The sequence below is a fragment of the Anomaloglossus baeobatrachus genome, chromosome 3, assembly GCF_048569485.1.
Source record: "Anomaloglossus baeobatrachus isolate aAnoBae1 chromosome 3, aAnoBae1.hap1, whole genome shotgun sequence".
NCBI lineage: Eukaryota > Metazoa > Chordata > Amphibia > Anura > Aromobatidae > Anomaloglossus > Anomaloglossus baeobatrachus.
Window position 1 is genome coordinate 317017279 of NC_134355.1, and position 24684 is coordinate 317041962.

Consider the following 24684-nt stretch of genomic DNA (forward strand, 5'->3'; position numbering starts at 1 on the left):
TCCCCAGCAGATCTCATCCCATGTGCTCTTTTTCCACTGCAGATCCTGTCCCATATGACTCCTTTTCCCATATAGCTCCCATATTATGTGGCTCATCTCCCCATATAACTCCCATCTTATGTGGTCTCCTTTCCCCATATAGCTGCCATCTTAATGTGGCCTCCTTTCCCCATATAGCTCCCATCTTATGTGGCCCCTCTCCCCATATAGCTCCCATCTTATGTGGTCTCCTTTCCCCATATAACTGCCATCTTTTGTGGTCTCCTTTCCCCATATAGCTCCCATCTTATGTGGCCCCTCTCTCCATATAGCTCCAATCTTATGTGGCCCCTCTCTCCATATAGCTCCCATTTTATGTGGTCTCCTTTCCCCATATAGCTCCCATCTTATGTGGTCTCCTTTCCCCATATAACTGCCATCTTATGTGGTCTCCTTTCCCCATATAGCTGCCATCTTATGTGGTCTCCTTTCCCCATATAGCTCCCATCTTATGTGGTCTCCTTTCCCCATATAGCTACCATCTTATGTGGTCTCCTTTCACCATATAGCTCCCATCTTATCTAGTCTCCTTTCCCCATATAGCTGCAATCTTATGCGGCTCCTCTCCCTGCATCTTTGGCTCACTGAGCGCTTACCTGCTCCAAGCACCGGAGGCCTCTCCTCTGTCTTCCATCCTCCACGGCACTCTGCACACTGATGCTGACAGACAGCAGGAGGAGGAGCTACCTCCCTCACACTGCCGTGACCTCTCTGCAGCTTCAGCACGTCGCTGCATGCCAGGTCAGGGAGCAGACAGGCTCCACTGAAACCAGAAATGTGGCGCAGAGGTACGGGGATTCATTTGTGCTAGTGTCTTAAAGACACTAACACAAATGAATACAGGGAATCGGATCAGAGCTGTTTCTTGCTGGTTTGGGGAACCAGCTGCTATTTTAACAACCAGTTCTCCAGAACCGAACAGAACTGGCTGAATCCCACCCCTTGATAGAACCTTTACCTTTTATAGACTAATGGGGATATTTACATTTCCTTTCATTGTTATGGACCGAGTGGTCCACATCAAGACATGGAACATATGGAAGTCCAATTTTGATCCATTTTATAGATTAAGCTTGTTTGTGCTGTCCGATTTTCATGTTTGTGTGATATGAGAGGCTTGAGAAAAATCTTCTTGTACACAAAAAACTGATGAAATATACAGTAGATGGTGTCAACTTACACACTGACCATATACTGATGAAAATCTGATCCAAAGCTCTGATGAAAATAAGTCCTATTTTTCTGTGCAAAAACGATCATGGATGTTTGATTCAGTCCTATTCTAAGCAAAAAATCTTCTATGTAAAAGTCACAAATGTTTCCAAACATTTTTTTACTCTAGCTCTAAATAGTCGTTGGAGCTTGGTGGAAGAGGTAAGGGGTACTTTGCACGCTGCGACATCGCTACTGTGATATCGTCAGGGTCAAATCGAAAGTGACGCACATCCGGCGCCGGTAACGACGTCGCAACGTGTAAAGCCTAGATGCGCCGATAAATGATCGCAAAAGTGTCAAAAATCGGTGATCTGTGTTTTCATAATGTCGCACCAATAGCAGATACGATGTTGTTCCTCCTTCCTGCGGCAGCACACATCGCTGTGTGTGAAGCCGCAGGAGCGAGGAACATCTCCTTACCTGCCTCCACCAGCTATGCGGAAGGAAGGATGTGGGTGGGATGTTTACGTCCCGCTCATCTCCGCCCCTCCGCATCTATTGGCCGCCTGCCGTGTTACGTCGCTGTGACGCCGCACGACCCGCCCCCTTAGGAAGGACACGGGTCGCTGGCCAGAGCGACGTCAAGTGCGTGTGAATCTGCCGTAGCGATAATGTTCGCTACAGCAGCTATCACAAGATATCGCATGTGCCACGGGGGCGGGTACTATCGCGCTCTGCATCGCTAGCCGATGCTAGCGATGTCGCAACGTGCAAAGTACCCCTAAGTCCTAATGTGGCCCAACAGATTCACTAAAATGTACAGCAGAAAGTGGTGTAAACTTTAGAAGAAATCGACTCCAGCATATGATATAGTACATGTTTTGATTTTCCCTCACAGGTAGACCAAATGAGTCACCAAGTTCATTAACAAGAATATGACCTTATAATTGGGTGCATCTTGTTCAGTGGACTTTTCTTTAAAGGAAACCTGTCACCACTTTTTTTGGCTATAAGCTGCGGCCACCACCACATAGCTCTTATATACAGCATTCTAACATGCTGTATATATAAGAGCCCAGTTGGATGTGACTACATAAAAAAACACTTTATAATACTTACCTAACGGTAGCGCTGCGGTGGAATTTAGTCACGAAGGCATCTACATTGTCCAGTGCCGGTGCCGCCTCTTTCGGCCATCTTCGTCCTCCTTCTTCTGAAGCCTGTGTGCATGATGCGTCTACCTTGTAAAGCTGTAGGGGGAAAAAAGCGCAATAGGGTCTTACCCGGTATGAGAATAGAGAGACAGAACAGAAAGAGATACACTCACCTGGTAGAGTTGTGCCAGTCACAACCCCCTATGATCGCATGTGAGTGTTTTTATGTGGTTTAGCAGCGGCCCCGGAAAGCAGGTTATCATATAAATATCATATAGACGGAGATGTCTCTGAAACGCGTAGAACTGTGAAATAAAGGAAATCTCTTTATCTACAACATCTGTGGTTTTTAGCGCGGCATTTAAAACCGGTTTTCTATTTGATTTATATGATAACATGACGTGTCTACGTCATACACACTCGCTGATCCTGCGCTGGCGCACTACAGTACTTTGATCTGCCCTGCTCAGGGCAGATCAAAGTGCGCCTGCTCAGGACCTGAATGCCGGTGAGTGTGGATGACGTCAGACGCGTCATGCACCACGGCTTCAGAAGAAGGAGGACGAAGATGGTTGAAAGAGGCGGCGTTGGCACCGGACAACGGAGATGCCTCCGTGACTCAATTCCACCGCAGCGCGACCGTTAGGTAAGTATTATAAAATGTATTTTTATGTAGTCACAGCGGCCTGGGCTCTTATATACAGCATGTTAGAATGCAGTATATAAGAGCCCTGTGGTGGTGGCTGCAGCTTATAGCCAAAAAAAGTGATGACAGGTTCCCTTTAAAGAGAACTTATGAAGTCCAACCTATGGAGCTCATTGTATGACAAAGGAGAAGTTGAGCAGAATGATATCTTTGTTGGAAAAGATTTAGTATAACCGGTATTTTATTCATTAAAATTCCTGATGTTTATGTGAATGAGTCTAGTGGGCAATCCTACTCCGTGATTGACAGCTATATCTATATGTACAGTCCTACAGGGGAGTCTGTCAATCACTGATTACGACCATCCACTTGCTCATGCATACAAAAACCATGGATTTCTATTAATAGATTTTACTGAAACATTTATCACAAAAATATATATTATTCTGATCAGCTCATCCTACTGTATAACATTCTGCCTCAAGATCAAACAACATTTTCAACTAGACAGGTTCCCTTTAAGACTGACGTCTAAAACGCAGATCTTGATTAATTCCCTCTTTAGAGTTAGGTCATGCTTTACATCCTGTTGCAAAGTCAAGACATAATATAAATACAATATTACCATTTTTCATACTTCATGATTTTAGTCTTTCTTCAGTTTTAAAAATGAATCATGGCTTATCAAATTTTTGTGGCAACTTTTTTCATTGACCTCCGTAGAGAAACACTGGTAAGAAAGCAAAACATTTGTTAAACATGATTGTGATTTCTCTACAAGCAAATAAAGATAAGGCTCAATTTGACCCTGAGGAGTGTATTTTTCCACTATTTCTTCTAGGTGTATATAGTTGTGGGGTTTTTTTAGGGGGAAGGAGGGATTTTTATTTTTGTATAATTTTATAACATTACATTGAATTGTTAATTTACTTTTGTTTAAGTTGAATGAGCCAAAAACTATTTAGTTATTCTAGTGTTCTCCAAACACCTTACATGAAGTGTAATGAGAAATGGAGCATAAAATATTAATATTTTTATGTTAAATAATTGTAATTAAATATAACTTTTTCTGCAACGGCTGGGAACAGCGATAACCAACAAAACTTTTAAAGTTATTTATAAAAAGGAAGCAAAGATAGAAAACTATTCTCCAAAGATACAGTATATCACAAAAGTGATATTTGTGCATATTTTATTATATCTTTTCATGGAACAACACTGAAGATCTGATACTTTGATACAATGTTAAGTAGTCAGTGTACAACTTGTATAACTGTAAATTTGGTGTGTCTTCTATACAACTCAACCCATAGCTATTAATGTCTAAACCGCTGGAAACAAAAGTGAGTACACCTCTAAGTGAAAAGGGCCAAATTTTGCCCAAGTAGCCATTTTACCTTTACAGTGGTGTCATGAGACTCAGTGTTACAAGGTCTCAGGTGTGAATGGGGAGCAGGTGTGTTACATTTGGTGTTATCGCTCACACATTCTCTCATACTGGTCACTGGAAGTTCAACATGTCCCCTCATGGCAAAGGATCTGAAAAATATATATTTTTTCTCTATATAAAGATGGCCTGCACACTGAAACTGTGCAGCAGAATGATGGCCAAGACCATACAGCAGTTAAACAAGACAGGTTCAACTCAGAATAGGCCTCGCCATGGTCATCCATAGAAGTTTAGTGTACATGCTCAGCATCATATCCAGAGATTCTCTTTTCAAAATAGATCTATGAGTGCTGCCAGCATTGTTGCAGAGGTTAAAGGGGTTGGGGTGGGGTTAACCTGTTAGTGCTCAGATCATACACCACACACTGCATCAAATTGGTTTGCATGGCTGTTGTCCCAGAAGGAAGTCTCTACTAAAGATGATTCACAAGAAAGCCCGCAAACAGTTTGCTGAAGACAAGCAGACAAAGGACATGGATTACTCTAACCATGTGGTATGGTCTGATGAGAAAAAAAGAAACTTATTTGGTTCAGATGGTGTCAAGCATGTTTGGTGGCAACCAGGTGAGGAGTACAAAGACAAGCCTTCCCTACAGTCAAGCATGGTGGTGGGAGTGTCATGGTTCAGGGTTGCATGAGTGCTGCCGGCTGTGGGGAGGTACAGTTCATTGAGGAAACCAAAGATCCCAATATGTACTGTGACATACTAAAGCAGAGTATGAGCTGCTCCCTTCGAAAACTGGGTCGCAGGGCAGTATTCCAATATAACGACCCCAAAAACACTTCCAAGAAGACCACTGCCTTGCTAAAGAAATTGGTGGTAATGGTGCTGGACTGGCCAAGCATGTTTCCAGACATAAACCTTATTGAGTATCTGTGGGGCATCTTCAAATGGAAGGGGGAGGAACTTACAGTCTCTAACATCCACTAGGTCCGTAATGTTGTCATGGCAGAGCAGGGCCACCACTAGGAATTTCAGGGCCCAATACTGGCATAATTATGGGGCCCCCTTGAGACTCCGCCCAGGCTCCACCCCTGCTCAGCCTCCACCCCGCAAGCTTTCCACAGTCTGCCACTACTCTTGGAAAAGCATTATATATATATATATATATATATATATATATATATATAAAATATATATATATATATATACAGTTAGGTCCAGAAATATTTGGACAGTGACACAATTTTCGCGAGTTGGGCTCTGCATGCCACCACATTGGATTTGAAATGAAACCTCTACAACAGAATTCAAGTGCAGATTGTAACGTTTAATTTGAAGGTTTGAACAAAAATATCTGATAGAAATTGTAGGAATTGTACACATTTCTTTACAAACACTCCACATTTTAGGAGGTCAAAAGTAATTGGACAAATAAACCAAACCCAAACAAAATATTTTTATTTTCAATATTTTGTTGCGAATCCTTTGGAGGCAATCACTGCCTTAAGTCTGGAACCCATGGACATCACCAAACGCTGGGTTTCCTCCTTCTTAATGCTTTGCCAGGCCTTTACAGTCGCAGCCTTCAGGTCTTGCTTGTTTGTGGGTCTTTCCATCTTAAGTCTGGATTTGAGCAAGTGAAATGCATGCTCAATTGGGTTAAGATCTGGTGATTGACTTGGCCATTGCAGAATGTTCCACTTTTTTGCACTCATGAACTCCTGGGTAGCTTTGGCTGTATGCTTGGGGTCATTGTCCATCTGTACTATGAAGCGCCGTCCGATCAACTTTGCGGCATTTGGCTGAATCTGGGCTGAAAGTATATCCCGGTACACTTCAGAATCCATCCAGCTACTCTTGTCTGCTGTTATGTCATCAATAAACACAAGTGACCCAGTGCCATTGAAAGCCATGCATGCCCATGCCATCACGTTGCCTCCACCATGTTTTACAGAGAATGTGGTGTGCCTTGGATCATGTGCCGTTCCCTTTCTTCTCCAAACTTTTTTCTTCCCATCATTCTGGTACAGGTTGATCTTTGTCTCATCTGTCCATAGAATACTTTTCCAGAACTGAGCTGGCTTCATGAGGTGTTTTTCAGCAAATTTAACTCTGGCCTGTCTATTTTTGGAATTGATGAATGGTTTGCATCTAGATGTGAACCCTTTGTATTTACTTTCATGGAGTCTTCTCTTTACTGTTGACTTAGAGACAGATACACCTACTTCACTGAGAGTGTTCTGGACTTCAGTTGATGTTGTGAACGGGTTCTTCTTCACCAAAGAAAGTATGCGGCGATCATCCACCACTGTTGTCATCTGTGGACGCCCAGGCCTTTTTGAGTTCCCAAGCTCACCAGTCAATTCCTTTTTTCTCAGAATGTACCCGACTGTTGATTTTGCTACTCCAAGCATGTCTGCTATCTCTCTGATGGATTTTTTCTTTTTTTTCAGCCTCAGGATGTTCTGCTTTACCTCAATTGAGAGTTCCTTAGACCGCATGTTGTCTGGTCACAGCAAGAGCTTCCAAATGCAAAACCACACACCTGTAATCAACCCCAGACCTTTTAACTACTTCATTGATTACAGGTTAACGAGGGAGACGCCTTCAGAGTTAATTGCAGCCCTTAGAGTCCCTTGTCCAATTACTTTTGGTCCCTTGAAAAAGAGGAGGCTATGCATTACAGAGCTATGATTCCTAAACCCTTTCTCCGATTTGGATGTGAAAACTCTCATATTGCAGCTGGGAGTGTGCACTTTCAGCCCATATTATATATATAATTGTATTTCTGAACATGTTTTTGTAAACAGCTAAAATAACAACACTTGTGTCACTGTCCAAATATTTCTGGCCCTGACTGTAATTGTATTTCTGAACATGATTTTGTAAACAGCTAAAATAACAAAACTTGTGTCACTGTCCAAATATTTCTGGACCTAACTGTATATATATATATATATATATATATATATATATATATATATATATATAATGTGTGTGAATGCTGCTGGAGGGCAGAGAGAACCTGACAGGATGCCTGTATATTCACATATGATGTTCCCCTCCCCTGCGATCACCATAAATCCCTCAATCCCCTCTACTAATCCCAATCCTCCTCCTCCCTATTATCCCATCCTCAGCCTATTTAAAAAAAAAGAAAAAAAAAAGCGAAGTTAACCCCTACCTCTCCTGTACCGGCTGTACGGACCCGCGCCGCGCCTTCTCTTCACCTCCCAGCTCCCGGGTACTTTTCAAATGACACAGGCGTGCGCAGCGTGATGACGTCATCAAGGAGTGTGCGCCTGTGTCACACAGAAAAGTGCAGGGCAGGCAGCAGAGGACGGACTCCTGAGTTCCGCGCTCTACACTGTACAGAGCTGCGGATTGCTCCCTACTCGGCTCGCTGCATGCGATGAGGGCAATCTGGCCAGGAGCCCCCAGAGCCTTGAGCAGCTACAGGTCAGATTGCCCTCATTCATGACAGGCCAGGAAAAGTCCCCCTGAACCTCGGGGCCCAGTGCAGCTGCATAAGCGGTATCTCCAGCACACTCGGCTAATTTGCATGCGATGAGGGCAATCTGGCCAGGAGCCCCCAGAGCCTTGAGTAGCTACAGGTCAGATTGCCCTCATTCCTGACAGTTCAGGAAAAGTCCCCCTGAACCTCGGGGCACAGTGCAGCTGAAGTGGTATCTCCAGCACACATGGCTAATTTGCATGCGATGCAAATTAGCCACGTGTATAGCGGCAAAAGCAGCACTGCCGGGCCCCTCTGCTGTGACTGTGACTGGGGCCCGGTGAAGAGGGGGGAGGGCCCGGCTGGCCCGGGGCTTAATAAAACTAAGTAATTGTCCCAGGCTCAGCCTCCCCCCCCCTTCCGCCTTCACCGGGCCCAGTACACTAGGCACAGTAGTAATGCCCTGATGGCGGGCCTGTGGCAGAGTGGAAGAGGATTCCAGTGGCTCCTGTGAAGTTCTACTAAACTCCATTCCCAAAAGTGTTAAGACAGTGCTTGAAAATAATGGTGGCTACACCAAATATTGATACTTTGGGCACAATTTGGCCATTTTCACTTAGCGGTGTAATCTCTTATTTCCAGCAGTTTAGACATTAATATCTGTGTTTTGAGTTATTTAGACAGCACACCAAATTTACACTGCTATACAAACTGTACATTGACTACATTACATTGTATCATAGTGTCAAATCTTCAGGGTCCCATGAAATTATATAATAAAATATTTACAAAATTTGAAGGGTGTACTTACTTTTATGATGTACTGTACATGCTAAAATCTAAAGATAAAAATATAATCACATCTGTGACAATTTCATCTATAATATTATCACATTACTTTTCCCGCATGATGCATACTGTATAAAAAAGTTGCCAGAATTGCTGCATTCATGAATACACTATTTACACCCCAAAGTGATGCCATTAAAAATCCAATTTGTATTTCAAAAAAAGAGGCACTTAAATGACTGTATCTACAGAAAAAATAATTTACAGCTCTCAAAAGACAGAAATTTAAAAAAAAATAAATAAATAAAAATGTGTTCTTAAAGGGAAGATGCCACTCAAAAAGGTTTTTTTACAAATTAAAAAAATCTAAAATATATTATGGTTTATTTATTTTTTTAAAGTATCGTTTGTTTTTAGTATAGTAACTATGAAAAAATATATATTTTTTTCTATATTTTACAGTTTTAAACACTAGGGGGAGCAGCTTCTGAAATTTGGTATGAAAGCCAGGTGTCCAGCTAGCCTGAATTCTTCTCCTTCTAGGCATTTGCAAAAGGATATGGGACGATGAAATTTAGGATCATTTGCAAAAGGACATGGGAGGCTTCGAACTTCAGCCCGGCCTGTCCGCAGCTGTCATGAACTGAACCGCAATCGCCGGGGAATCAATCACTCGGTGCTCGCGGTACAGTCCTGAAAACCCTGAGTTCAGTCCAGGCTGCACTCCGGAGCTCAGGTGAGAGCTCCAGAGTTCAGTGCAGGTAATCGCATCCAGGACTGGTATTACTGGAGGTTCCTCCGGTAGCCAGTCTGACGCTGCCCAGAACTGCTCATGGTTCTGGCTGCATATTGCACTTGACAGGTTCACTTTAAGATAGACAGACACTGGCTGTTTGTACATGTGCAGCAAATAGGTTATTAATAATAAGAAAAAATAACTGCAGAATTAAAAAATTCCTAGACTCTAGCGCTTTAAAAACCAAAGAGTAGGCTTAATTATCTTTAATATAACTCAGTCCCCTTCTTAAGAACAAAAGGACAGGCATATTAAATATTCACAATTCATGTATCATGTGAAAAGATGTGATTACCTATCCACAGGTTTGGTGATAAAATATAGATTGTTAGAGATATAACTGTTGGAACTATCACTAATTGGCAAAAATGACACTTTTATCCCTGTTAGAAAGCAGCAGCAGTGCACATGCTCAACCATTCTCTCTCTAGGAGTTACTGGAAAAAGCCGAACTGAGCACTTTACAACTCCATAGAAAATGCATGCAGCAGCGGTCCAGCATACGCACTGTAATCTAACTACTCAACTGTTGAAGCTACCTGTAATGATGTGACTTTGTAATAGCAAATGACAGGGGCTCCTATGCTGCCCTCACACTTGGGGTCCCTAGGCTATCCCTCACCTCTAGATTATGACTGATGGGGGAGGTGCCTTGCTATACTACTGAGTAACGCTGATCTGTCCCCCCCCCCTTCCCCCAGGGAAGGAAGGGGCAGGGGTGTGAAGGAAACACAGAAGACACCGAAAGGGATAGCAAAAACTCAGTCACACTGCACACTCACAGGAATAAACACTAAGAAACTAAAAGGAGAAGCAAGGGAAGTAACGCAGCAACAAAAAGACAAGGGTTAACACCACAACCGCCCATGAAAATAAAGTACTACAACCACCAGTAAGTTTAGATCACAACACCTCACCAGAACAGTATAGAGCAGCTATAGCTGACATTAAAGGAAGCGACCAGCCAGCAAATATGGGAGGAGAGTGAACGTAACTAGCTGTCCCATAGTATGTGACCAAGAAGACTAATAAGCAGCTCAGCAGAGATTAATTTTTGCTGGCCTGCTATAAACCACAGGTCTGTGAGTTGACACCCGAGTCACCCTACGCTGATCACAGACATCAGGAAAGTTAGCAGTAGAGATGAGCGAGCCTCTAAAGGCTCGAATTTGGTTCGGTTCGTCGAACGGAGGCTCCGTTCGAGTTCGGTTAGACGAACTGTTCGACGAACTTCTCGAGCCCATTTTAAACCAATGACAGGCAAACACAAACACATAAAAACACATTATAAATGTACATATACAGTTAATAAACATTGCCATTACACTTACACTCTGTCTCCCGACGCTTTTCCTTCCGATAATCGCTCTGTCCTTCCGGTAACCAGCACTGATGATAGGACCTTCCGTGACATCAAAAAAGCATGTGACCAGTCATGTGTCTATTATCTCATTGGCTACAGACTGGTCACATGGCTAGACATCATTGCTAGGTCCTGTCATTGCATCTCTCCGGTAGGCGGTGATCGTTCCAGCATCTCCGTGTACCGGCGAAATGCTCTGGCACATGGTCGGCTTCCCCGTTCTGCTTCCCCGTTCCGTTATTCACCGACTGCCACAGCCGGTCAATAACAGAGATCACCATTGCTATAGCAACCCGCCTGTCAGCGGTGACGTCACCGCTTACAGCCTGCAGACTCTGCTCACTCACTGACTGAATAGACTGCATGGGAAGCAGCAGCATTCTTCCTCCCATGCAGCGCTGTCTGATGTAGCAGAGCTGCATGGGTTGAAGGAGAAAGAAGACAGAAAACCATGGATCGTGGAGGGCTGACAGGGAGTAATAAACATGGAGTCTCTAAGTGTGTCTGTGTATTTATATCTATTAAAGTATTTTTTCTCTGTGTGGTGTCTTTTTTTTAACCCTTTATTGAAGATTTTTAATGGCCGGGTCAAACTTGCCTGACATTAAGAATCTCTGACTTAATACTAGCTAGTAAAACAAAGCTAGTGTTAACTCATTATTACTCAGCAAGTCACCCGTCACCAGGGCAGCTGGAAGAGTTGGATACAGCGCCAGATGATGGCGCTTCTATGAAAGCGCCATTTTCAGGGACAGCTGCAGACTGCAATTCGCAGCAGAGGGGCCCAGAAAGCTTGAGCTAACCTGTGCTGCGGATTCCAATCCCCAGCTGCCTAGTTGTACCTGGCTGGACACAAAAATGGGGCGAAGCCTACGTCGTTTTTTTTTAAAATTATTTCATGAAATTCATGAAATAATTAAAAAAAGGGCTTCCCTATATTTTTGGTTCCCAGCCGGGTACAAATAGGCAGCTGGGGGTTGGGGGCAGCCGTACCTGCCTGCTGTACCTGGCTAGCATACAAAAATATGGCGAAGCCCACGTCATTTTTTTTTAGTGGGCAAAAAACTCCTGCATACAGTCCTGGATGGAGCATGCTGAGCCTTGTCGTTCTGCAGCTGTCGTCTGCTCTCCTCCATACAGACAGACAGCAGCTGCAGAACTACAAGGCTCAGCCTTCTCCATCCAGGACTGTATGCAGGAGTTTTTTGCCCCCCAAAAAAATTACGTGGGCTTTGCCATGGTTTTGCATGCTAGCCAGGTACAGCAGGCAGCCACGGGCTGCCTATTTGTACCCGGCTGGGAAACAAAAATATAGGGAAGCCCTTTTTTTTTTAATTATTTCATGAATTTCATGAAATTAGTGACTCCATCTTTATTGAAATAAAGAACCCCCCTCTGCAGTAATCCTGTTTCAAGGGTCCCGCGCCGTCCAATCCGGATCCAATATCATCTGATCGGTTTGCTGGAAGGCAAAGCGATCAGATGATGTTTCAGGTTCAAGGGCCTGAATCACACAACACAGCAGCTGATTGTATAAATGGAGAGAGAGAGAGAAAGAGAGAGAGAGAATGAGAGAGAGAGTTCAAGCCGTGAAGTGGTTCATAGATGATGTCCGGCTACTCCCCTCTGTGCATAATTAAAATAATAATATTTTATAACGAATAATAATATAATTAATTTAAAATTGAAAATAAAAAAAAACGTTTACCGACACAGCCGGGATTTGAACTCGTGAAGTTATGCTTCTTAGGCAACCGCTCTAGCCACTCAGCCACTGGCTGAAGAACATAGGCAGATTTCGTTATCTTGAGGTCTGCAAAGCAGACTGAAGTCTGAGGTGACAGCGCAATTCTCTTCATGTGCTACGTGGAGAGGACACAGAGAACGTGCTACGTGGAGCTGATACAGAGAACTCGTCTTCTGTAGCAGAGCTCACAGTGTCGTGTGGATTACTTCGGACCTGGAGGGGTATTTGCGGATTTTAATAAAATGGTTAAAGAGGATTTTTTTTGTCTTTTATTCCAAATAAAGGATTTTTCGCTGTGTGTGTGTTTCTTTACTTTCACTTTCAGGTTGATCATGGAAGGTGTCTCGGGGAGACGCTTGTCATGATGAACCTCTTTTTACCCCGATTGCCACCGCACCAGGGCAATTCGGGATGAGCTGGGTGAAGTCCCGGGACTGTCGCATCTAATGGATGGCTGCTGGGTGATATTGTTAGGCTGGAGAGCTCCCCATACCATAACGCTCCCCATCCTGACAATACCAGCCTCCAGCCGTGTGGCTTTATCCTGGCTGGTATCAAATATGGGGGGAATCGCATTTTTTTTTATTAATATTTATTTATTTTACTGCACGATATAGACCCGCCCGCCGGCTGCTGTGATTGGTTGCAGTGAGACAGCTGTCACTCATCGTGGGGGCGTATCTGACTGCAACCCATCATGGGCACCAGTGGGCGGGAAAAGCACGGAATAACTAATTGAATAATGAAGCGGCAGACATTTTCAAAAGAGGAAAAGATGCCGCAGATTTGTGACAGCCGTGCAGCGAGGCGCCCGTGATCGGTGAGTAGGAAATAGAGAGGGATTGTGCTGGGGACACAGGACGCATGCAGATAGCAACGCGTGCACATAGCCTTACTGTGAAAAGCCACGATTTTGGAGCTCGAACCGTTCTCGATCGTAACTCGAACTGCCAAACTTTTAGCAAAAAGCTCGAGTTCATCAAACGTCTCGAACACCCCACAAAATCACTCGAACATGAAATTGGCGAACCTCGAACATCGCTCATCTTTAGTTAGCAGGCAGAGTGCAGGAATCTGAAGTTTCCCCAGATCCTAACACCGCCATGACAGTCAGTGATGCCTGCAAAAACCTCCTTGTGACACTAGCTGTCATTACAGTTGTTAGAGGCAGCAGCACCTGAGGCTGTTCAATAATCTCGCACCCTGATATGTGATGTACATTACATGCTGGGAAGGGAAATAACAGCTGCCCTGTCTATACAACCCCTTAACATTTAGATGAATGCAGAGTCTGACACCTGAAGTAGAAGATAGGCAAAATAATGTTGAATTTCAGGTACCAAGCAAACAGGTAAAGGGTAACTGTACTTTCAATTAGTTTTTCAGTGATGTGATCAGTATATAGTTATGAGACACTCTCCCCCTCTTCTCTGCCTTCTGAGTTTTTCATCTACTGAAAAGAAACAGCTTAAGGCTAAGCTCACACAGGGCATCTTTTGCTGCATTTTTGGTGCGTTTTTGAGGTCACAAAGATGCACCAAAATGCACGCATTTCCCTCCACCAGCAAAGTCTATGAGATTTTGCTGTCCACATTGGGCATCTTTTGTTGGCTGCATCTTGGCATTGTTTTTGAAGATGCACCCAAGCTGCAGCATGTCAATTTGTTTTGCCTTTTTCCCACATTTTTAAGTCCTCCAGTCAAGGTATATCTCTGTATACTGGGAACTTAACTTGAAATGCCTCTATCTGGGTTATTCAAATTGTCTATCCAGTAAAGGAGACAAACTCTAGCACAGCGCCACCTATTGGAAGTAGCGATCCTAAAAGTCACAAGTGGATTTTCAACAATCCTTTGCAATATGACTCAGGATATATAAGCCAGATCAGAATCCCAATTTGCAGACACGGTGTTTCGGGGTGCTTGCCCCTCGTCAGTGCAAAGTATGGGGGTGTCTGATCTGGCACATGAGAAAGCTATGTGGGGACCACGGGGGAACACTATTCTCCTTAAGGAGACTTTGCAAGCCAGTCTGGCTGCCAGGTAAGGGGACTTATAGCTGCCACGCCCCTCTAAGAAATATTCAAATTGTCTCTCCAGTAAAGGAGACAAACTCTAGCACAGCGCCACCTATTGGAAGTAGCGATCCTAAAAGTCACAAGTGGATTTTCAACAATCCTTTGCAATATGACTCAGGATATATAAGCCAGATCAGAATCCCAATTTGCAGACACAGTGTTTCGGGGTGCTTGCCCCTCGTCAGTGCAAAGTATGGGGGTGTCTGATCTGGCTCATGAGAAAGCTATGTGGGGACCACGGGGGAACACTATTCTCCTTAAGGAGACTTTGCAAGCCAGTATCTATCTGGGTTAAACACCTCCATGTCTTGGCAGCTAGACTCCTGCTATAAATAGGAATGAACACAGCCTGGTTACCGGGTGGAGTGCTCAATCAGAAAGAAATGTACTATAAATATATCAAAAAGATTGACCTGAACATCCAACAGGTGCTAGCTGAAATCTCATTATAACTACAAAACACATACAGCTACATGCTAAAATGCTAAGAATGAATAAGGCTAAGTTCACAAAGGGCATCTTTTGCTGCGTTTTTGAGGTCACAAAGATGCCCCAAAATGCATGCATTTCCTCCTCCCAGCCAAGTCTATGAGATTTTGATTTTGCTGTCCACACTGGGCATCTTTTGTTGGCTGCATCTTTCCTGCGTGTTTGAAGATGCACCCAAGATACAGCATGTCAATTCTTTTTGTGTTTTTCCAGCGTTTTTGAGACCTTACTGTCAAAAGATTTGACAAAATGCAGTAAGACCTTTTTTGCCGCGGTGCGATTTCGGTGCAATTTTTGGGACAAAAACGCTGCATCTTTGTGGTAAAAAAAGATGCCGCATGTGAATATAGCCAAATTCCATCTCACAACAGCTCAAGACAAGGAACAGAATGAGGAAGCGGGCAGAGGGAGACACAGAAACATTGTGCTGAGCTTTCTAACAAGTCTTTAACCTCACTTCAGGGCAGTAACTAATGATGCATGCTATGTAAGGGCGACGTCATCATCCACCCAGCAGCTCAGCCTCAATTACAAATTAAGAAATGGACCCTGTAGAGAGAAAATGCAGGATATAGTAGTCATATAATAACCAGATATAGTGTCATTCCTCATGTACACAAACAGATGAAAAGGTTACTTGAAAGTATATTTAACATTTGATTTATAAGAGTGAGTTTACATACTTTAGTGCCACTAACCAATATCTAAATCATGAGCGGAACATTGATTGTTGCTTTTTTGTGTTCTTTTATGATCAAAGAGTTCAACTGTGTAAATAGCATACAATTTAGAGTAAAATGACACACAAAGGTTTACCTGTTAAACACAGACACAGCATTGTTTTACTCATTTTAAAATATAAGTGCATGAATGCCTCTTTAAAACCTGCTTGTCTGCTTCTAAAATGGCTCTCAGATTGGTGTATATTACAAAAAGATAGAAAAGAATGTCATTCTTCTTGCATTAACTATAATACAAAGAAGAACAATACATCAGTCATTGAGTAAATGAGGTTATTTGTCTGCCAAAAGCTTATTTACAATGGATTATGCTCTGAAAGCACTAAAATATTGTTTCCTAGTTGGAAGAATAATTAAAGCTGGTGAATTTTTTTCAACATTTTAAAAATTAATAGTTTTTTATTCATCTATTTATTAATAAATTCATTAATTTATTCATGGTGCCAACATTATTTTATCATTTTTGTTGCTCAGAGTTATTCAAGTCTGAACAGTCAAGTCAAAACAGTATTTAGATACATAAAATTGTATAGGCGTAGATGTAGTCTATGGAAATTAAATTATTATTAGTTTTTTACATAGTGACATAGGTTGAATAAAGCCCATCAAGCTCAACCTTTTATCACAGGGTGTGATGGGATAACCAGGGACCGGGGCTCCTAAACTGTCCCTGATCCCAGAGATACGTCTAAAGGTGAAGATGTCTGGGCCACCTTCCTTGCACTGCTCCTGAATAGCCCTGATCTAATACCCTCTCTCACACAGGGAAGGGCCAAGACAGGAGTGGTTGAATCCACAGATAAGGTCAAACAGGGGAAACAAAAACTTGATCACACAGCACACTCACATAGAGGTATTAAGCCCCCGTCACATTTAACGACTTTCCAGCGATCCCGACAACGATACGACCTGATAAGAATTGCTGGTAAGTCGCTACGTGGTTGCTGGTGAGATGGTCAGATCTTCCCAACAACGCAGCAATGATACAGAGACTGTAGCGACCTGTATAACGATCTAGGTGATACGTGTCTGAGCTCTGAGTCGTCAATGACGTCGTTGGTAAGGCGTCAAACACACCGATGCATCCTGCCCAGCAGAACCTCGACAATCAAAAAATGGTCCAGGCCATTCCGACACGACCAGCGATCTCACAGCAGGGGCCTGGTTGCTGCTATGTGTCAAACGTAGCGAGATCGCTGTCGAGGTCGTTGTTGCGTCACAGAATCTGTGACTCAGTAGCGATCTCGCTAGTGATCTCGCTATGTGTGAAGGTACCTTTAGACAACAAGTGATAAGGAGGAAATTAAGAGCAGGGAGGAAACAACAAGATGATGGAAGAACTCCACAACAACTCCACGCACAAACCAATACAATCACCAGCAGGACAGGGATACAACAGCATATGGACTAGTGTAGCTAAAGCTATAGTCAGCATGGGAACACAGACTCCTTCTTTTAAAAGGTGGTGAGTGACTATGATAGGTCTCCCACAACATGTGATCAAACCGGTAACCAGCAGGCTAGCAGAAATTAACTCCTGCAACCCCAATCATTAATGAGCATACAGCGGTCGATACCCTAGCCTTTCTGTATAACTCAGAAGCACCAAAGGAGGCATATTGAGGAGTGTCAGACTCTGCAGTGTACACAGCATCAGAAGCCACTACGACACTTATAGTCAAACACCGTGTGACACCTTCCTTCACCATTATATCATGTTATTAAATTGGTATAGTTTATTAGACATTATAAAAATAAGCTGCGGTTTTCAGTTCTGCAAAATCACCAGTCCCCAGCATCTGTGTTTTGCAAGGCAGTTCAAATAACTGCTCATTTGTTAGTGCGCTTGTCCAAAGGCCCTGTTAACTCTACATGCAAATATAATAATAACAGTGTAAACTTCAGAACATGCACTGGCAGATCTTATTGTGTCACAGTAGCATAATCTCAGGAGTAGGACAAAGCTACTGAACCAGAATCATCACTCAAGGAGGAGTGCCCATTTATCAAGCAAGTGGAAAAAAGACTGGAAATCTATGTGATGTGTGTGTTTTAAAGGGGTTGCCAGGCTTGGATCAAAAGACTAGAGACTTTCTATGTGACTGTAGACTGCTGGATCGACACATTGTGCTGTGTGCACACTGTTACAACTTCCCAGTATTGCCAATGCAATTAGGCAGTATCATGATTGTATGTTGCTGTTTTACATACTTGCCATAACATGCCAACTAGACTCGCCTACCATTTTGCATTAGAAATTATTTGAGAAAAGGCACGTGAGTGACCACAGGTAAGCAAATCACATTGGGAATACAAGGGAATCATGACAGTGTACATCGGCACCTATCACAATTTATTCTATGTGAACGCAGAGTTTTGTCCCAATACTGGACAACCTCTTAAATATTTTAGAGCCATAATCAAAATAAAACTGAAATGTTTTATATTGAAAATGATGTTATCAAACTAATCAGTGATCAAGTTACACTATATTCTACAATATAAAGATAATCCTTGCATAGGTTGTCTAAAGAAAAACAACACATATATTAGACTGCACTCGGATGACATCCAAAAGCAGTCCGAGGTTTTACACTCACCCATAGACTTGTATGGATGAGCGCCATCCAATATTCGTTCCTAAATGAGGCATGCTGCAATCTCTTTTCTCATGCCCCATAGTATAACATTGGAGCAAGTGCTATGAGACAAAACATCAGTTAACACACATCTGATGAATACCCCGATGTGAACCAGCCCTAATTGTCGCAGAGTTTTAACCTTCTGATTGTATGCTGATTGTATGCTTATAATAGGGAAAATGCAGAAGAAGGGATAGAGATGGTACAATCTTTGATTGGTCATGTAATGCTGTACTGATGCATTATAGAATTTATAGTAGATTATTGAGGAATATAATGCAAGATGGAGTCTGAAGGAAAGATAACAGTAGGCTGCACTACAAGAAAGTAAGTAGAGTACGCTAAACATAAAAGAAGTGAAGAGTGTGATAGACAATATGGTGGGGTGCAGCTATAAAACAACAACTAGGATTACTTTTCATCAATACATGATCTTTTTGTACTATAAAAATTCAGAGCAAAATTTAATAACATTAGGTGTTAACCTCTTGCTTTTATTAATAGTTATTAAAAGTATGACAAATAATTTGTCACAGATATATGATGCACTGAAAAGGAAATTGAACTTTCAATAAACTTTGCATTAATCAATAGTACAAGCATATAAAATAACCAAACCTTGTAATATACCTGATCAGAGAAATATGCTTTATTATCCACTTATGAGCCACTCCTTTTCCTTCTCCTGCATCCTGGATTAATCATTCACTCTTATAAACAGCTCAACTACATCTAGCTCAAGACAAAACTGACTGCCAGCTCACTGTGGTGTATATACACAGGCACTGTACTCTATGGACACGGGAGTAGTGAGGAGCAAAGGGAGAAATGAGACACAGAAAGATTGTGCTGAGCTTTTCATCAAGTCATTTATCACACTCCAGAGCTGGATTCACAACTACACTGATCTCCTCTATACCTTCTATGTGCTAGAGAAGGAAGAGCAGGAATCTCTAATTCTGTGCTGTGTATAGGAGAGATTATAACACCTAGATGAGAGAGAACTGAAAAGTAGAGATAACCCTACTGATGGGAAACATTGGTGAAAAGACATGATACAAGTTGTGGGCAGAAATAATGTTCTTCTCCATCTAGATACTCAGGACACTTTAATATACAGTGGAACATTGGATTAAGAGTAACTTGGTTTGAGAGCGTTTTGCAAGACAAGTAAATATTTCTAAAAATTTGTAACTTAGTTTAAGAGTTTAATGATTTGCAGTAAGAGCAAATACTCACTGTGCATACTTCCAGTTTTGTCATTTCACCGCGCTCTGACCCGCTCTGGAGGTAACTTTCTGTACATATGTACTGTATTCTGTATACAGTATATCATTGTACTGTATATACTATATAGCATTTCTTTCAGCTAACCAGTGCAGCACATTGCTTGTACTGTAATCTAATTGCCTTTGCTGTATTCCTACCCCACATTTGGCTTAGTTCTGCCCTTATTTTGGGGAGAATAGATTTGGGGGGTATATTTTGTGTACTGTACTAGAATAAGGATTGTCATATTTATACATCATTTTTTCTCTCTATAGTACCTCTTGCACATCAACAATTCTATTGTAAGCTAAACGTACAGTTTAATTTGTTTTATATGCTTCTTTTTACTGTACTGCACAGTGTTTTGTATTGTACTGTAATAATTTTATATGAACACAGTACATTATATTGTATTACTGTAATAAGTTTGTATAAATGCAGTAAATATTTTTGGGATGTGGAACAAATTGTCTGCGTTTCAATTATTTCCTATGGAAAAATTTGCTTTGATATAAGAGTAACTTAGTTTAAGCGCACACTCCCAGAACCAATTATGCTCATACGATACGATACGATACGATACACTTTATTGATCCTGTGGGAAATTATGGTATCACAGCAGCACAACTTAAATCATAACATGAATTACATAATTGAGAAGACAGTAGAGTTGACAGAAGAACATTATACATTAGATTAGGACATACACAGCAGTGAACTGAAAGTAGAAGAAATAAAAGTAGACATTCACCTTGATGGTTTAACACTAATATTATTGTTGTACATTCCCATAGCAGTTGGCACAAATGATTTCCTATATTTTTCCTTCTTACACCTCAGAAGGATTAGCCGGTTACTGAAGGTGCTCTTCTGTCTCATGAATAGCTCATATAATGGATGTGCATTATTATTCATAATCGCCATACACTTTTTCAGAGTTCTTCTCTCCACTACCTCCTCAAAAGAGTCCAGATGGCAGCCAACAGCGGAGCTTGCCTTCTTGATAAGCTTATTCAGCTTATTAGCATCAGAGACCCGCACACTAGTACCCCAGCATACGAGTGCAAAAAAGATGGCACTCACCACTACAGACTGGTAGAACATTTCTAACATTTTGCTGCACACATTAAAAGACCTCAGTTTCCTTAGGAAATACAATCTGCTCATCCCCTTCTTGTAGACCCTCTCTGAGTGGCATCTCCAGTCCAGTTTGCTATCCAGGTGGACCCCCAAATATTTGTAACTCTCCACCTGCTCCACCTCTTGACCAGCAATAGTGATCGGTAAACATTCCATCTTTCTCCTGCTATAGTTGGCCACCAACTCCTTAGTTTTCTTAACATTTAGTTGTAGATAGTTACTTTGGCACCAATCCACAAAATTCAACACCACCCTTTTATTCCTCATCACCCTGGTCCCCCCTAATACATCCAACAACCACGGAGTCATCCGAGAATTTTTGAAGGTGGCAAAAATCATAATCCAAGGTTCCACTGTACTTTAAAATATAACATTCATACCATGACTTAGAACTACACTATCATCACAAGATTATGGTTCAATAATGCTTTAGTTCAGTGACTAGCACTGCCATAAAGTGACCAAATAACACTATCATGCAATAATTGGATGATACCAAATCTTACTGCCTTACAGTGATCAAATAATAAGTTAGTTCCAGTGACTTTTGGTCTATGTCTTGCAGTAAATTGATCTTTCTTTCATCTCTGTCTGGCCCAGAATGTCATAAAGCTTTCTTCAGCTATGACTCACATCATATATACTACCCCCTCTGGAAACACAAAGTCTCACTCATTGACAATTTCATAACTATTCTGTAATTTGCCCTCTAAATAATGCCAAGTTCTCTTTTCCATAAACCATATTTTTCCCAGGTGCAGTCTTAGAAATTGGACATCAGTTTCCCTTTGAAATTGTTCCAGCAGTGTCCTTAAATAATTGCTGTCTGTTGCTATAGGAGTCCCTTTAAAAGGCCTTCCAATATGACTCGTTAACACCTTCCTTGTTTTTACGTCATGCAATTTGTGGTAAAATGATGTGGCATCATGATTCTTCTTGTCAGTGTAATTACTGCGATATCAAACTTGCCCAGTTTTTTATTATTTATTGAAATTTGGAAATTTGTACAAAAGAAAATGTTTTGATTGTGTCACCATTTTCTGAGACCCCTAACATTTACATTTTTCTGTTAATAGAGTTGTGTGAGGGCTTATTCTTTGCTGGGCAAGACAGTGTTTTACCAGGTGTGTGTCCCCAGAAGCACAAGCTGGGCACAATCTATGGGCACTACAGTGTATGGGCACTACAATGGCAGATTTGAAATTTTCACTCAGCAACATACACTGGAGTCAAGGAAGTCACTACACCGGTGGTTAAATTGACAGATGAGTGTAATTTCCAAACTGGGAACACTTGAGGGGGGATTTTGCTCTTCTGGCACTTAGGGGCTCTGCAAACTATCCTCGAAATATCTGTGCTGCAAGGGTCAAATAGCGCTAATTCCCTCCCTCGCAAGTCTCATTGTATGGCTAAGCAGTACTGTACAGCCACATGTGGAGTATTGCCATGCTCTGCAGAAATTGTGTGATACATTTTGGTGCCATTTTTACCAATTTTCTCATGTGAAAATGTAAAATCTGGGGCTAAAACAACATTTTTTGTGCTAAAAATGTAATTATTTTTCTTCAACGCTCAATGGTATGAAATTTTGTGACATATCTGTGGTATTCATATGATCATTACACCCCTAGATGAATTGACTAAGGGATGTTTTTTGTAAAATTAGGTCACTTATGGGAGGTTCTGCTGTTCTTGCGCCTCAGGTGCTCTGCTATGTGACATGGCACTCACAAATCATAAGAGCAACATCTGTGCCATAATATGGCGCTACTTCCTTTGTGATATTTCTACTGTGCCTGAAAAGTAGTTCCTGATTACATGTAGGGTATTGGTGCACTCAGGAGAAATTGCACAAAAACTGTGTGGTCCATTTTTTTTTCAATTATCCATTATGAATATTAAAAACTTGGGGCTAAAAATTTTTAGTTGTAAAAGTGTAATGATTCTTTTTAGGATGGGGCCACATCAGCACTACTGCAAGGGCATCGCATGACACTCGGTTCTCGCCCTGCTGGAGTGTGAGCCAGGTGTCATGCAACTGTGATGCAATCCTGTGATCGCAGCACATCCGCGGAGGAGGGTCGGGTGCTGCAGAGGAGAGGGAGGGACTAATCTCACTATCACTTCCATTGTCAACAATTGTCAAATGATGCTTATATCGCACTGGACTGTGCTGTAATGTGAGTGCCATGCAATGTTTCTCTCGCACCCATAGACTTGTATGGGTGAGAGAGAAAATTAATCGGATTCCACCCACAGCATGCTGTGATTGTTTTCTCGGTCCAATTAGGGCTGAGAAAAAAATCACTCATGGGAGCGACCCCATAGAGTAATATTGGTCCGGGTGGAATGCGACTTTTTTATCGCATTCCACTTGCTTCGTTTTACTCGCCGTGTGTCCTTAGCACAAAATAACATTTTGTGAAGCATATATGGTTCACTACACCCCTAGATTAATTCATTGAGGGATGTAGTTTGAAAAATAATGTCACTTATGGAGGGGTCTGCTTTTATAGTACCTCAGGGATTCTACCAATGTTACATGGTGCTCTCAAACCATACCAGCAAAATCTGCACTGCAATATGGCGCTCCTTCCCTTCTGAGCTTTTAACTGTCCCCCAAAAGTATTTTTCGACTACTCAGGAGAAATTGTGTAACAAATTGTCCAGTTTGCTTTCTCTTATTACTCATATAAAAATAAAAAATTTGGGGCCAAACAACAATGTATTGGAAAAAAATGGAAATTTTCATTTACTCAGCACAATATTATACAATTGTGTAAATCACCTGAGCGTAAAATATGCTCACTACAGCCACAGATAAATTCCTTGAGAGGTGTAGTTTCAAAAATGTGGTCAATTGTGGTGGCTTCTTCTGTTTTGCCATGCCAGGGGCTCTTCAAGTGTGACAAGTGACAATTATCTGCAATTTATTCCAGCCAAAATGGTGCTCCAAAATTCAAATAGCGCTGTTTCCCTTGTGAATCCTGCCGTGCACCCAAAAAGAAGTTTCCCCCACCACATGTGGGGTATCAGTGTACGCAAGGTAAATTGCAAGACAAATTGTATGATCCATTTGCTCCTTTTCCCCTTATGAAAGTTAAAAATTTGGAGCAAAAGCAACATGTTTTTGGGAAAAATATATATTTTTTTAATTTTTACTGCTCAAAGTTATAAAAGTCTGTGAAGCACCTGTGGGTTCAAGATCCTCACCTCTAAATAAATTCCTTGAGGGGTGTTGTTTCCAGAATGGGGTCACTTGTGTGCGGTTTCCACTGTTTAGGCAAATCAGGGGCTTGGCAAATTGGACATGACGTCTGCTGTCTATTTCAGCCAATTTTGCGTTCCAATAGTCAAATGGTGCTCCTTCCATTCTGAACCCTGCCATGTGCCCAAACAGTAGTTTTCTACCACATATGGGTATCAGTGTACTCAGGCAAAATTGCACAACAAACTGTATGGTATATTTTCTCCTGTTACCCTTGTGAAGATTAAAAATTTGGGTCAAAAGCTTGTGAGAAAAAAAAATATTTTTATTTTCACGGCTCAGTGTTATAGAATTCTGTAAAGCACCTGTGGAATCAAAGGCCTCACAACAACGCTAAATCAATTCCTTAAGGGGTATAGTTTCCAACAAGAGGTCACTTGTTTGGTCCATTTTTACCGTATGAAAATGCAAGATTTGAGATTCAGGCAATATTTTTGTAGGAAAAAGTACATTATTTTCTTCCACATTGCTTTAATTCCTGTGAAGCACCTGAAGGGTTAATAAACTTCTTGGATATGGCTT

The 24684-nt window shown here is 41.8% G+C and overlaps 1 protein-coding gene across 1 annotated transcript in view; it reads left to right on the forward strand.

The window, feature by feature from the left end:
* FRK (fyn related Src family tyrosine kinase) overlaps positions 1-24684 on the forward strand; it is a 166398-nt gene that overhangs the window by 55558 nt on the left and 86156 nt on the right. The gene's annotated exons all lie outside the window — the stretch shown is intronic.